Here is a 12,585-nt window from a genome sequence, read left to right on the forward strand (position 1 = left end):
CGGATTAGCCACGACCAACTACTGTAAATAACTCTGCCCGCCCGGTACGTGACGAATACAAAAGGAACATTATATTACCGTCGCACCACTCTTAAAACAACCTCTAAAAGGATCTTGAAAAGGACCCAAATCTCTCAAACTATCTCTGAGACTATTTTGTTTCAAATCTACTTTGTTTATAGACTCAAATGGGCCAAGCTATTTCGCTAAAGAAAACTCGGAGAGTTTTTTCTATAATATTTTTTTTTTTTAATTAAGAATATGATTTTTCGAAAACATTTTTTTTGTAATTAAAAAAAGACTGTACAGAAAACCTGGATCAAGCTTGAGATCTGAAAAAATTCAGCGATACATACATGTCAAACTTTTCTAACCTCAAAAAATTTTTCTACTGCTTTACCGTCATATTTTACGAAGAATGAGAAAACAAGAATTCGACTCTGTAGTACGATGAGGGCAGCACCTCGATAGGGTAGAAAATGTGATGTCCTATATATATAATTCCCCACTCCGACGCCACGTACCGCATCTACGTTTATAATATCTTTGCCGATACATTAGGTTAGGCTATAATGACAACAATGTAAATAAAAAATAAAGTATTAAGGTATTATACGGATAAAACTGTTTTCTGCCAATTGTTTTGAAATTAGGACTGTCGATTTACTAGAGCGTTATCTAAAGTTTGGTCGAGTTAGAAAAGGGCTGACCATTCAGAAGTTATATGCACCATTAAGCCATTCCATTTCGGGGTGGGCGTGACTCACTCGGTGGGGGAAAGGAGTAATGTGTGGAACGGTAGAAGGACCCAATACAGAGATTTTGTGCAAATTTCACAATTTATGGTGCTCGTGAAAGAAATGAATCATTTCAATGATGTCGATCGACATATGCAAAAATAATTTTATTGTGAAATGATGAATGGGAATTGAATTTTAACAGCAAGTTAAACACATTTTTTTTAGCACTTTCATAGTCTTTTTCCAATCCTTATGTTAATTTTTTAAATTAAAACTTACCACGGAAGTTTCATGTTTATTCAAATTTTATAGTTGTAGCCCTTTTTTCAACTTTTGATGTTAAAATATGTAAATTTTAATTTAAAAATTTGACACTGGAGATTTGGTTCATTTTCTCGAATGAATAACTCTTATCCAGAAAAATGAAAAAATGCAGTATTTTCAGCATATGTAAATTAGGTCTTCATTTTATCCCCTTGAAAACATTGCGTTCATCCCGAGATTTTTTTTATTGAAATATCAATTTTCAAAATGGACCAAATGATTACTATTTTGAGGCTTGGTTAACCGACATAATGACTACACGGAGAAAAATAGATGTTAGCACAGACTATCTAGATATTAATAGGTAATATCTTAGCGATTTAACTATGGGACAGAAATCTAGATGCTGAAGTAGAGCATCCGTAGATATTAAAAAGAAGATTTTAACTGACAATATCCAAGATATTAAAGGGCAGAATCAAAGATATTCAAGAAATATTTTTTAATTGTTCAAAAATTACCTGTAGAGCATACCATTTTCTATAAAATGCAAAAGAATGTTAATATCGTAATCCTCTGTTTTGAAAATCCGAATCCTCAAGCATTCGCCTTTTTGCATAATAATGCGATTTTTGTGTTAAACAGATAACACAGTGTTCAAGGCTAATATGAAAGATGCCTGTAGCTGAGTTCTCAATTTTTTGAGAAAATTATAACGTATCCAAAAACTTTTAATCCATTTTCCACCAAAACTTATAGTGCAATAGATATCCGAAAAACCACAATACACACGATGAAAGCTCAAGATACAGACAAAATCTTTTGTCGCCACGCCACACGTCAGCGACATTGCTCCGATAAAATTTAGCTTTTTTAATATCTTAGATATTAACTGTTAATATCACATATTTTATACTTTCAATTTAAACAGATATTGCCCTTTAATATTTTGTATGTTGAAAAGAAGATATTAGATAGTATGCCGTAGTATCTATATATTATGGTTAAATATCCAAGTTTTTAATATCTGCTTTTCAATATCTATTTTTCTCCGTGTAAGTTGAGGTTTTTAAACATCTTAAAATTAAATTTTCAGGCAGATAAAATGAGGCCCTGATTTGCATTAAATGTAAATATCTAATTTTTTAAATTTCTCTCCTGAGCCATTAATCCGCGAAAATGAACAAAAATTTGAAAAAGATAATTTACATACACTAGTATAAAAAGTTTTAAAACGTTTAAAAAAGGGCTATAAATATTAAAAATCTGACCATAAATGAAGCAAAAGAATGTACGTTTTAATTTAAAAGAAAAACTAAACACAACGTTTTTAATAAGGTTACTCGGTAATAAGCGTTGAATAGAGAAAAATTAATATTTTCAGATTTCAGCGTAAAAGTGAAGATTATTCTATTATTTTGAATGCGCGATTTTTCCATCTGTCTAAAGTGTCATTATAAGAATAGGATATCTCAGAAACTAATTTATTTCTATTTCCATAGCGGCCGTCGCATAGGTTCCTAATCCCCAAAAGAGAACGTGTTTTCAATACATTTAATTCCTCGTAATTGTACCGATACACCTCACAGAGATGTCTTCTTAATCTTAATCATTTTCCATGTCTACCTCTTTAGAGTTAAAATTATTTTAATTCACAAATTTGAATGATTTTCTATAGTGCATTTTTTAAGACGTTTAAATAAATTATTAAAATATAAATAAATATAAATTTGAATAGTTTTCGAGTTTATAAGTTATAAAAAGGTTTAATAATGAAAAATAGTTTAAATAAATGCTTTCGTTACATTTTACTAAGTCGATTTAAAGGAATAGGATTTGTACTTTTTCTGTTTCCGTTGGGGGTTTTTTAGACGGAGGAAGGATCCCTTATTCATAGGAATACATATTCTTATTTTTTCTGAATTCAACTCTTTCTTACCGAGGGAAGTGATGAAATAGTTACTATTTAGTAGTTGTTAAAACACAAGTTTTGTACATTATACACAGTAAAAATAAATACAAACGGAATACAAGAGCATGATTAACATGAACATTAAAATTAACGTAAATGAAACCTAAATCATGGTGTTTGAATAAGGAAACAGTGAGAAAAATATGCAACATTGTCTTAAATGATGAGAGAATATAACAATTTTAAAATGTTCAGTTGCGCGTAACTAGAGGTTCTTTACGTAAAATATCTAAGTCAAGTATTTTACGTAGAAAACAGGTAAAATACCTAGTAAATTACGTGTCAAGATGGCATACCTGTTGAACTGTGCATAACTGCAATTTTTTTTATTTCTCGTACGGGCATTCGTAGGATTTTTTCCCAATGCCAGTATTTTTAATTAAAAAATAATAATGTCAACTAAACTGAAACAGAGCAATACGCATATATTTCAATTAAAATTAAAATTATTTTTTGAGAATACTGTCGGTAAGGTACAATCTCTGATGATATAGCAGATAAATTTAAAAATTTGAAAATAATAAGCATATACGCGTAATTTACATCGTGTAAGAAACTAGGCATGTAAAGTACCTAGTAATTTACCGTAAAGAACTACGTAAATTACCTATGGTATTTTACTCACCCATCCCTGCTTACGATGGAATAAAAGTTGTCGCCTGCTACGGTGTCCTTAGCAGTAATGGGAAAGCTGCAAAGTATGATTGAATTCAGCTATAAATTTGCACATCAGATTTAAAACAATCAGAAAAAAAGTTAAAATTTGTTGCAACGGTTAAAAATTAAACATATTTCGGCGAAAGTTTCACTGGGATTAGGAGAATAATTCTGATCTCGTCTACTGCTTCACGCTGAAGTGAGAAAATTTCGATAAAACATGTAGTATCAGCAACAGAAAACATAAAAGAAATTTGTTCTTACTGATATATTTCCTCGGAAATAAATTATACTATTGTAGAAGAATTAGAACTTATTTAATACCATTTAGCGAAAAACACAAAAAGCAACTGAAAGATGGGAATCCCCATTTCTCTCCAATTTAATGAAGTTAAACGACGATAGGTAGCACTGGAGTCGTAATTATGCGTAATTATATGGCGAAAGATTATCCAGGCAAGGTTAAAAATCCGAAATTACCTTCGATTCATGTAAAGTTTATCTGGCAAGGTTAATTTTTATTGTGGCGAATCATTAGCCTGGAATAGATGCAAACTTTATCTTTCATTTTACATTATTTTCATTTTTTCATCACTGAAAGTTAACTATGAATAAGTTACAATCTGTAGGTTATATGAAACTTCACATTTACCTGATATCAATCTTAAATTCACAAAAACTACCACTCTCGTTTTATTTTATAGAAATTGCCTTTAAAAAATTCGATTATTGAATTTCTAAACATTTGGATGTTTGTGATGCTAATGGATATGAGAGAATTGTAGAGCTGGTTTCCAACACGTGGACTCCCTACAGCCATTAGCATGTGCACTGAATAAATTGAATATTACTGACGCTTAATTAAGTATAAACCTTATAATTCATGCACAAAATAATCGATTAAGAACCATTGTAAAAAAAGAATTACAACTAAATAATCATTAAATGTATAATTAATTTTCGCATCAATTATAATATATAACAATATTATTTAACTTGAATTTCTTTAATTTTTGTTTGATCAGAATTGTCCTAATCAAATGTATTACTTCATACTTCTCATTCGAAAGAATTAATTCTTTAAAATTTTAATCTGCATATTCTACTCAGTTAAACATAACCTGAGGTGACATACAATTGGCAGATTCACGCTTATTGAAAATCGTTGTGTGTGCATCGTATTTTTACTATTCGTTGTGATCTTTTAAGAATTCCATTTCATATTGAATCTCAACCGATTCATGTCCACATTAATGAATCGTAGAATGCCCATAGGAATTATTTTAGGTTAGTCAGTCTCATTCAACTCTATTCACGAAGCATTTTAACGAATGTGGGATTAAAGCACCGGGCTCAGCCCAGCAAATATGGTTACAGAAAAGATCTGTAACTGTTCTAGAACACAAAAGAACGTGTTCTAGATCTGCTACAATTCTAGAACTTTGGTACGCTGCATTGTAAAAAATCTAGAACAATTCTATAACAGTTCTAGAACTTTTATTTATCAAATATGGAACAGTGCTATGTACCCCTCACAGCAATAGGATATCCCGGGATATTCGATTTAACCCCATTTATATTCCGGGTTATTCTAAAGATAACCCGTCGGAATATCCTGCGAGGCGAAAATTTTGATTTTCCTATGCATATATTTTGATCTGGTATAGCGCGTACGCAGTCCCGACTAACAAAAACTATACGTCCGAGATATCCACATTAGGGATATTCGCAAGGGTCAGCTCGACCACAGTGTTAACGAACTAATCTTTGTTCCTAATTGATTCTAGAACACACTTGTAACAGGATTCTAGAACCTCGATATCACACTGTTACGGCACATTTCTAAAATAAACTTGAAACAAATATTATAAAGCGTCTGTGATCAGTTTGTTCTAGAAGAATTCCATAGCAACTGTTACAGAACAGTGCTATCACATAGTTGGAGAACAGTTCTGTCGCAATTTTGTCACAGTGTTGTAGAACACTGTTACCTTTTTGTCCTAGAACAATTCGATCATCACCATGTAACAACTGCTATAGAACACAGTTCCTTTTTTGACCTGGAACAGTTACAGAACGTGTTTACTGGGAGGTGACCGATTAAAAATATGGCCAACCGATTGCATTTTCATCTTTTCAATCTGCAAATGAAATATACGCAATTCAAACCGACTCGTTTTTTATCGGTTCTTTTTTCCTACCCGGTAATAAGCGTAGAATAGAGAAAAATTACTATTTTCAGATTTCAGCGCAAAAGTTAAGATTATTCTATTATTTTAAATGCGTGATTTTTCCATCTGTCTAAAATGCCACAATAAGAATAAGATACCTCCTAAACTTATTCACTTCTATTTCCATAGCGACCGCCACAGAGTTTTCTATTCTCCCAAAGAAAACGTGTTTTCAATATATTTAATTCCTTCTAATTGTACCGGTACCGCACCTCACAGAGATATTTTTTATTCCTCAGAAGTGGTCATATTTTGATTTTATTTAATTCCTTCTAATAAGTTCACAAAATATGTGTAATAAGTTGTTTTAATTGTTTCATGCGGAATGTAATTCTGAAATTTTAATTCTCACCAATTCAACTCTGCCTCTCTAGAGTTAAAATTATTTAAATTCGCACATTTGCATAGATTTCTTTGTTGCATTTTTTAAGACGTTTAAATAATTTATTAAAATATAAATTTAAATATTTTTCGAATTTATAAGTTATAAAAAGATGTAATAATGAAAAATAGGTTAAATAAATGCTTTCGTTAAATTTTACTAATTCGATTGAGAGGAATATGATTTGCACTTTTTCTGTTCCCGTTGGGGGATTTTTAGACAGAGGAAAAATCGCGTATTCATAGGAATACAAATTCTTAATTTTTCTGAATTCAACGCTTGTTACCGAGTGGGCTGATTGAAGCAATAAACATCCTAGAATATCCCAGTTTTCGTGAAAAAGGTTAATTTTGCTTGAAATCAATTTTTAGCGATTTGAAGGTGTTTATCAAGTGTATTTTTGTATTTTAACTATAACTTAAAGAAATGAAAGATGTATTATTAGTTTTATATTGATTGAGACCTCCGAGATGAAATACTTCTGATGAACATTATAATAATTAATCATAATAAAAATTTATTTTCTTTTGAAATGTTAAGTTTTATTTCAGTTAAAAATATTGTCGAATACATTTAATATTTTATTTATAAGAAATAAGGTGGTCTCAAAAATAAATCGAAATGTATACTTAACCTATGGTATACTTGAATTGCCTTCCTTTTTAAAATAAAGTTTGAAAAATAATATTGAGTTTTATAAAGTCATATAACCTAACTTTGTTCTATAAAATGGCTAAGTACAACATAATTACACGGGATATAAAAACTTACACACTGGTAATTTGTATAATTAACTCTTTTGCAACAGAAATTATAAACACAATGACGGACTTTGACAAACAGCAGTGACTAAAAAAATCATATGTATATTTGGAGGCTATATTATGCAGTATAGATTAATGTTAGCTAATGAAAAACTACTCAATAAATATTAATTTCACTGAAAAATGATAATAAACTAAAAAATCTCTAACGTCATGCCAATGTATTACATCACCTTTTTTCAGTTTTAACCCAGGAAAAAGAACCCCTTGAAAAGACTACTTTGTGAATTGCGTATCTGTCATTTGCATATTCAGAAAGTTAAAACTGAGTCAGTTTTCGACTATATAAATCAGTCATTTCCTCAAGCAGCTTCGAATCTGCCATGTACTGCAATGAACATTTCAAGTAAGGTCATATTGAATCGGTTTCCCTCTTTTTGAATGAGAACGACTTTTTTTAGGTTAAACTGCCATATTTCACAAGATTTCTTAAATTCATAAATTATCGAAAGATTAAAAGAAATCATGTACAACGCTACTAGATTCCTTTTGTTATTTCAGTTCTAGATGTTGCAAAGGCTTTTGCTGCATATAAGTTAGTCAAAAAAAATAATCACCACTAAAAGTTTTTAAAAACCCAATCAGCGGAAATCTGGAATTCCAGTGACAGATACGAAATTCAGAAGCCTTCCAAACCCATTCAACACAAGTGAATGGATATTTTTGTTTCCTGGGAAGCACTAATTTATATTACGATCACAGCTCACAGTTATAAGTCACTTCTCCGATTTGATTTAAAGTCTTTTTGAAATTAATTAAATTATTATTTGTAATGAAATATGGAAATAAAATTTTGACGGAGTCTTCCTACTATCGGCGAGAAAATCATAGGCATCTGCCTTTGAAGTTTAACAACTCAGTCAAAAAACAAGTTAGCGCAACAAAAAAACAGTCATATGAAAGCTGAAAGTGTTCTACGTAAATGAGCTTGAAGACGTTTATGTAAAAAACTTGTTTTACTTAGCAGACTGAAAAATGTAAAAAAAGTAAGGATTTTCGGGTACATTTAAGAACAGTCAAGTTTAGAGCATTATTTCTTATACAGGGGGCGATGGGAAAAATTTGAAAAAAATCATGAGTATGAGTAAAACTGTTGTGAACCAGTTGCAGTTGAGAAGTTTGAAAAATAATAACAATTGCTGCTTGATAGTACAAAAATGTGCAACTATATTATCTTCAGTTCTAATACAGATATTAAAGTGACTCAAACTGCAAACTGTAATGGATAGGCTCTGTAATTATTTCCCGATCTCCCCGATCTCCAGGAAAGATGAGATCGTGGCCAGGTGCCATCCAAGCATTCAGAACCACGGGTCGAAGAAAGGCACCAGCGGTCGGCAGTAAAACAACCCCCCCCCCCACATATTACCCTCCCCCACACACATATTCTTTGGACTCCAGAACAGGTCGTAAGACCAATCAGCCACGTTTGCATTTTATGTTATTAAATACGTTAAACTTTAAATATATAGATAGGCAAAATCACAACCTTCGTCCACTGCACTGTAAAAAAAGATTTGTGTAAAATTACAAAGTTTCGGAAAATTACATATTGTATCATTGTAAATATCACACACTTCACTGTGTGATTTTACAAAAGTATGTGAAATTACATCCTCTAGCTATGTAAATGAAAGGACCCTCGAACAGCAGTGTGATATTACACACTCGATAAAAATAAAATCACACATTCCCTCGAACGAACTTTACATTCAGAAAGGAAAATTCAGTCGCAGCGTGTAAAAATCAGGGACTGAGAGTGAATCCTGAGTGAGCCGAAAGTGATGCTGTAAACGCGCTCTTTAGGAGATATATACACGGAAAAAAAATTCTTGAGGCGAACGAGTGAATCGAGAATATATTAAACTCAAAGAAAGTGTACACTTGGATTAGGTAAAACGTTTAGTTAGAAGAGTTACACATTTAGTTACTTCATGTAAATTGTTCTCGTAAATCAGAAATTTGGACAAAATTGCTAATTTCGAAAGTTTATTATTTTCGACAGATTATGTATAATTGTACTATCTTCAGATTAGAAAAAAAATTTAGTTGTTATAGAAATATATTAACTTACAGTAGCCAATTTTTCGTCTGGTATCGCGAAAATGAATTTCCCTGAAATCCGTGTAATGCATTTGAAGGTCAAGTTTGTTGTTTTTATCGCGTTTCTTGACATTTCAATATAGTTATCGCCTACAATCGAAACAAATGTAAATTATTATTACTGCAACATAAACTCCATTTAATATTAACAATCGCGCACATTTTATGTGTTAAAAAGCGTTTAATTGTCCAAAGTAAATCTCAACTGTCACTGCTCCCGATTAGACCGTCGCCATTTTATTTCGCTGCTCCCATAATACACCGGCGCTCTTCCGACAATTGCTTCAGACACCTATTCTTAATATCCCTATTATAGCTATACTTATTAGGGGTTTGACTATACGATATCCCTGGTGTATGGAAAATGGTCAAGGATATTCATTTTCGCTGATCCAGGTTTCTTTCTAAATTCCTTCGTTCCTTTTCAGCCTAATGTTTGGCTATAATAAGGAATAATATCCCTGTCACAGTTCAATTTTTTTTACCGTGTAGTATTCTGTGTGAGAACGATAGCTTGAAAGGGGCGTCATCCAATCTCTCAGGGTCGAAGTCATCCCTCCGCAAACAATTGGGGAAACTATTCAGGCAGGCAAGTTGGTGCCTTGAACGAATCCCGAGTAGAGTAATTCATCACTGAACGACCTCTGGCCCCCACTCCGCTATAGATGGAATCAGTAGAGGATCGAAAGACTGGAAAGATCGGCCCGGTAACAAGCGTTGAATTCAGAAAAATTAAGAATTTGTATTCCTATGAATACGTGATTTTTCCTCCGTCTAAAAATCCCCGAAAGGAAACAGAAAAGTGCAAATCCTATTCCTCTAAATCGACTCAGTAAAATGTAACGAAAGCATTTATTTAACCTATTTTTGTTATTAAATCTTTTTATAACTTATAAATTCGAAAAATATTGAAATGTATATTTATTTAAATTTTAATAATTTATTTAAACGTGTTAAAAATGCAACAAAGAAATCTATGCAAATGTGTGAATTTAAATAATTTTAACTCTAGAGAGGCAGAGTTGAATTGGTAACAATTAAAATATCAAAACTTACATTCCGCATGAAGGAATTAAAACAACTTATTACACATATTTTGTGACCTTATTAGAAGGAATTAAATAAAATAAAAATATGAACACTTCTGAAGAATAAAAAATATTTCTGTGAGGTGCGTTTGCGGTACAATAAGGAGGAATTAAATATATTGAAAACACGTTCTCTTTGGGAGAATAGAAAACTGTGTGGAGGTCGTTATGGAAATAGAAGTGAATAAGTTTAGGAGGCATCTTATTCTTATTGTGGAATTTTAGCCCGATGGAAAAATCACGCATTCAAAATAATAAAATAATCTTCACTTTTGCGCTGAAATCTGAAAATATCAATTTTTCTCTATTCTACGCTTATTACCGGGGGACTTCCTGATTCTCTATAAGATTTGAATCTTCTAGGGAGCTGAATCCTAAGAATAAAATCCCTTACTTCTTCTTTCTCACTCCGACCTGCGTCGGTGCAGATCGGAGTTGAAATTATTGTTGACTAATGCATTGTTATACATGATTTTCTTTTGTTAAAATAATTAATTTCTTCAGCTACATAAGGCGCAAAATAAATGTTTACATAACTTCGCAATTGGATAAATAATGCAGATTTCTTCAAATGTACGGATTGCCTAGAAAAAACAGGAACATATTTTATATTACCAAATTCTGAACAGATTTCAATGTTTTTAAATATATTTCTTCGTCTTGTTTTAACAATTTTGCATCATTTTCTTCTCAGAATCCATTTTCTGCTTTCCTGCAATAAGAACTGCATACGTTGAATACAATTAAATAAATGGTACTATTTTTTACGAAAATAATTCGTAGAAGTAATGTCTAATTTTTACGACATAAAGGTGCTTACAGAAAAAAAGATAATACCTAAACATATAAAACTAGTCAACAATTTTGTGAAATGAAATGTTTCTCCTTATTTTTTTGTAGCTAATATATGTATGCTGCAAAGGTGAGTATTATTTAACTGGGTGTGAAATTTTTGGAGAAAATTATTTTCATGTAATCATTAATTAAAAAAGTCATGACGTGAACAAAATAAAAGTATTGTGCCACTTATATATGGAAAAGTATAATGTTAACATTCAGTATAATTGTTTGCAAAATTGAGAATTTTGTACAGGAAGGACTGCACTCTTTGGAAAGTATCCATTTTTCATAATTTACGGGAAAAAATGTTCATAGCCTAGCAATTAACTATAATGTTATGCAAGATTCCTGTTTGGACTATTTGGACCCTAAAATTGAAAATTAAATTTTAAACAGATTTATATGGATTTTAATTAGAATACGTGAATCATCAAGTATTATTAGTCTCTTCATTATTTAATTATTATTTAAGGAATGATAATAAATTATATCAATCTGTAAGATATTAAGCAGTAAAATTGTAAATAATATAATATTTAAAAAATTAATTCATTTAATAAATAAAATTAATGGCAAACTTTAACAATTGTGTACAAAATTAAAGGGGTTAAACAATAAAATTGTTCAGAAAATAAAATAGTTTAAGAAATTAAAAATCAGGAAAAACAATCAAATTGATGTAGGAACAAAGTGGTACAAGAAATAAAATATGCAAAAAAAAAATAAATTGCTTAACAACTGGCATTAGTCAATGAATTAAATTAGGAAAATTATTTCTTGTTTCAAATAAAAAATCTTTAACAAAATAATTGCTACAATAAAAGTTATAGATTTTTGGACCATAAGATTAAGAATTAGTTTTTAAACAAATTTATGTGAATTTCAATTAGAATACTTTAATTATCAATTATTAGTATTCTCTTCATTAATTAATTCTTATTTAACCAATCATAATAAATGACATTATTCAATTAGATATTGGAAAAATAAAAGTGTAAAAAAAATATTAAAAAATTGTTTAATAAATTAAATGTTTCAAAAACAAATTTATTTTTAAAAATAATATGTTTGACAAACTCAATTAATTGTTCACAAAATAAAAGGGGTTGAAAAATACAATTGTATAAGAAATTATATTTCAGAAAGAAAAATATATTTGAAAATATAATTTAAACAAATAATAGAATATAAAAAAAAGATATAATTGCGAACAAACAATAATTAATTTAAAAAGAAAATTGGTGAAGAAATCAAATTGAAGAAAAAATAAAATAGTAGAAAACGTGAAATTGATGAAGCAATAAAATAGTACAAATAGGACTCCTTGTTTGGAAGCCGTAACGTTTGAATCGACGCGGATTGTGGTAGAGGAAAAACGAGCGGGAATTACCAGGTGTATACATATGAAACCGGTATTTTTTCAAGAAAAAAACACATTTATTTCAAGAGAATGATAACAAATATTTTATTCAAAGTATGCGCCC

At 30.5% G+C, this 12,585-nt stretch overlaps 1 pseudogene; it reads right to left on the reverse strand.

The window, feature by feature from the left end:
* Positions 1–5,290: 5,290 nt before the first annotated feature.
* On the reverse strand, positions 5,291–5,433 carry LOC117170432 (annotated as a pseudogene).
* Between the last annotated feature and the right edge of the window lie 7,152 nt (positions 5,434–12,585).

Source organism: Belonocnema kinseyi, chromosome 3 (assembly GCF_010883055.1).
Source record: "Belonocnema kinseyi isolate 2016_QV_RU_SX_M_011 chromosome 3, B_treatae_v1, whole genome shotgun sequence".
Taxonomy (NCBI): Eukaryota; Metazoa; Arthropoda; class Insecta; order Hymenoptera; family Cynipidae; genus Belonocnema; species Belonocnema kinseyi.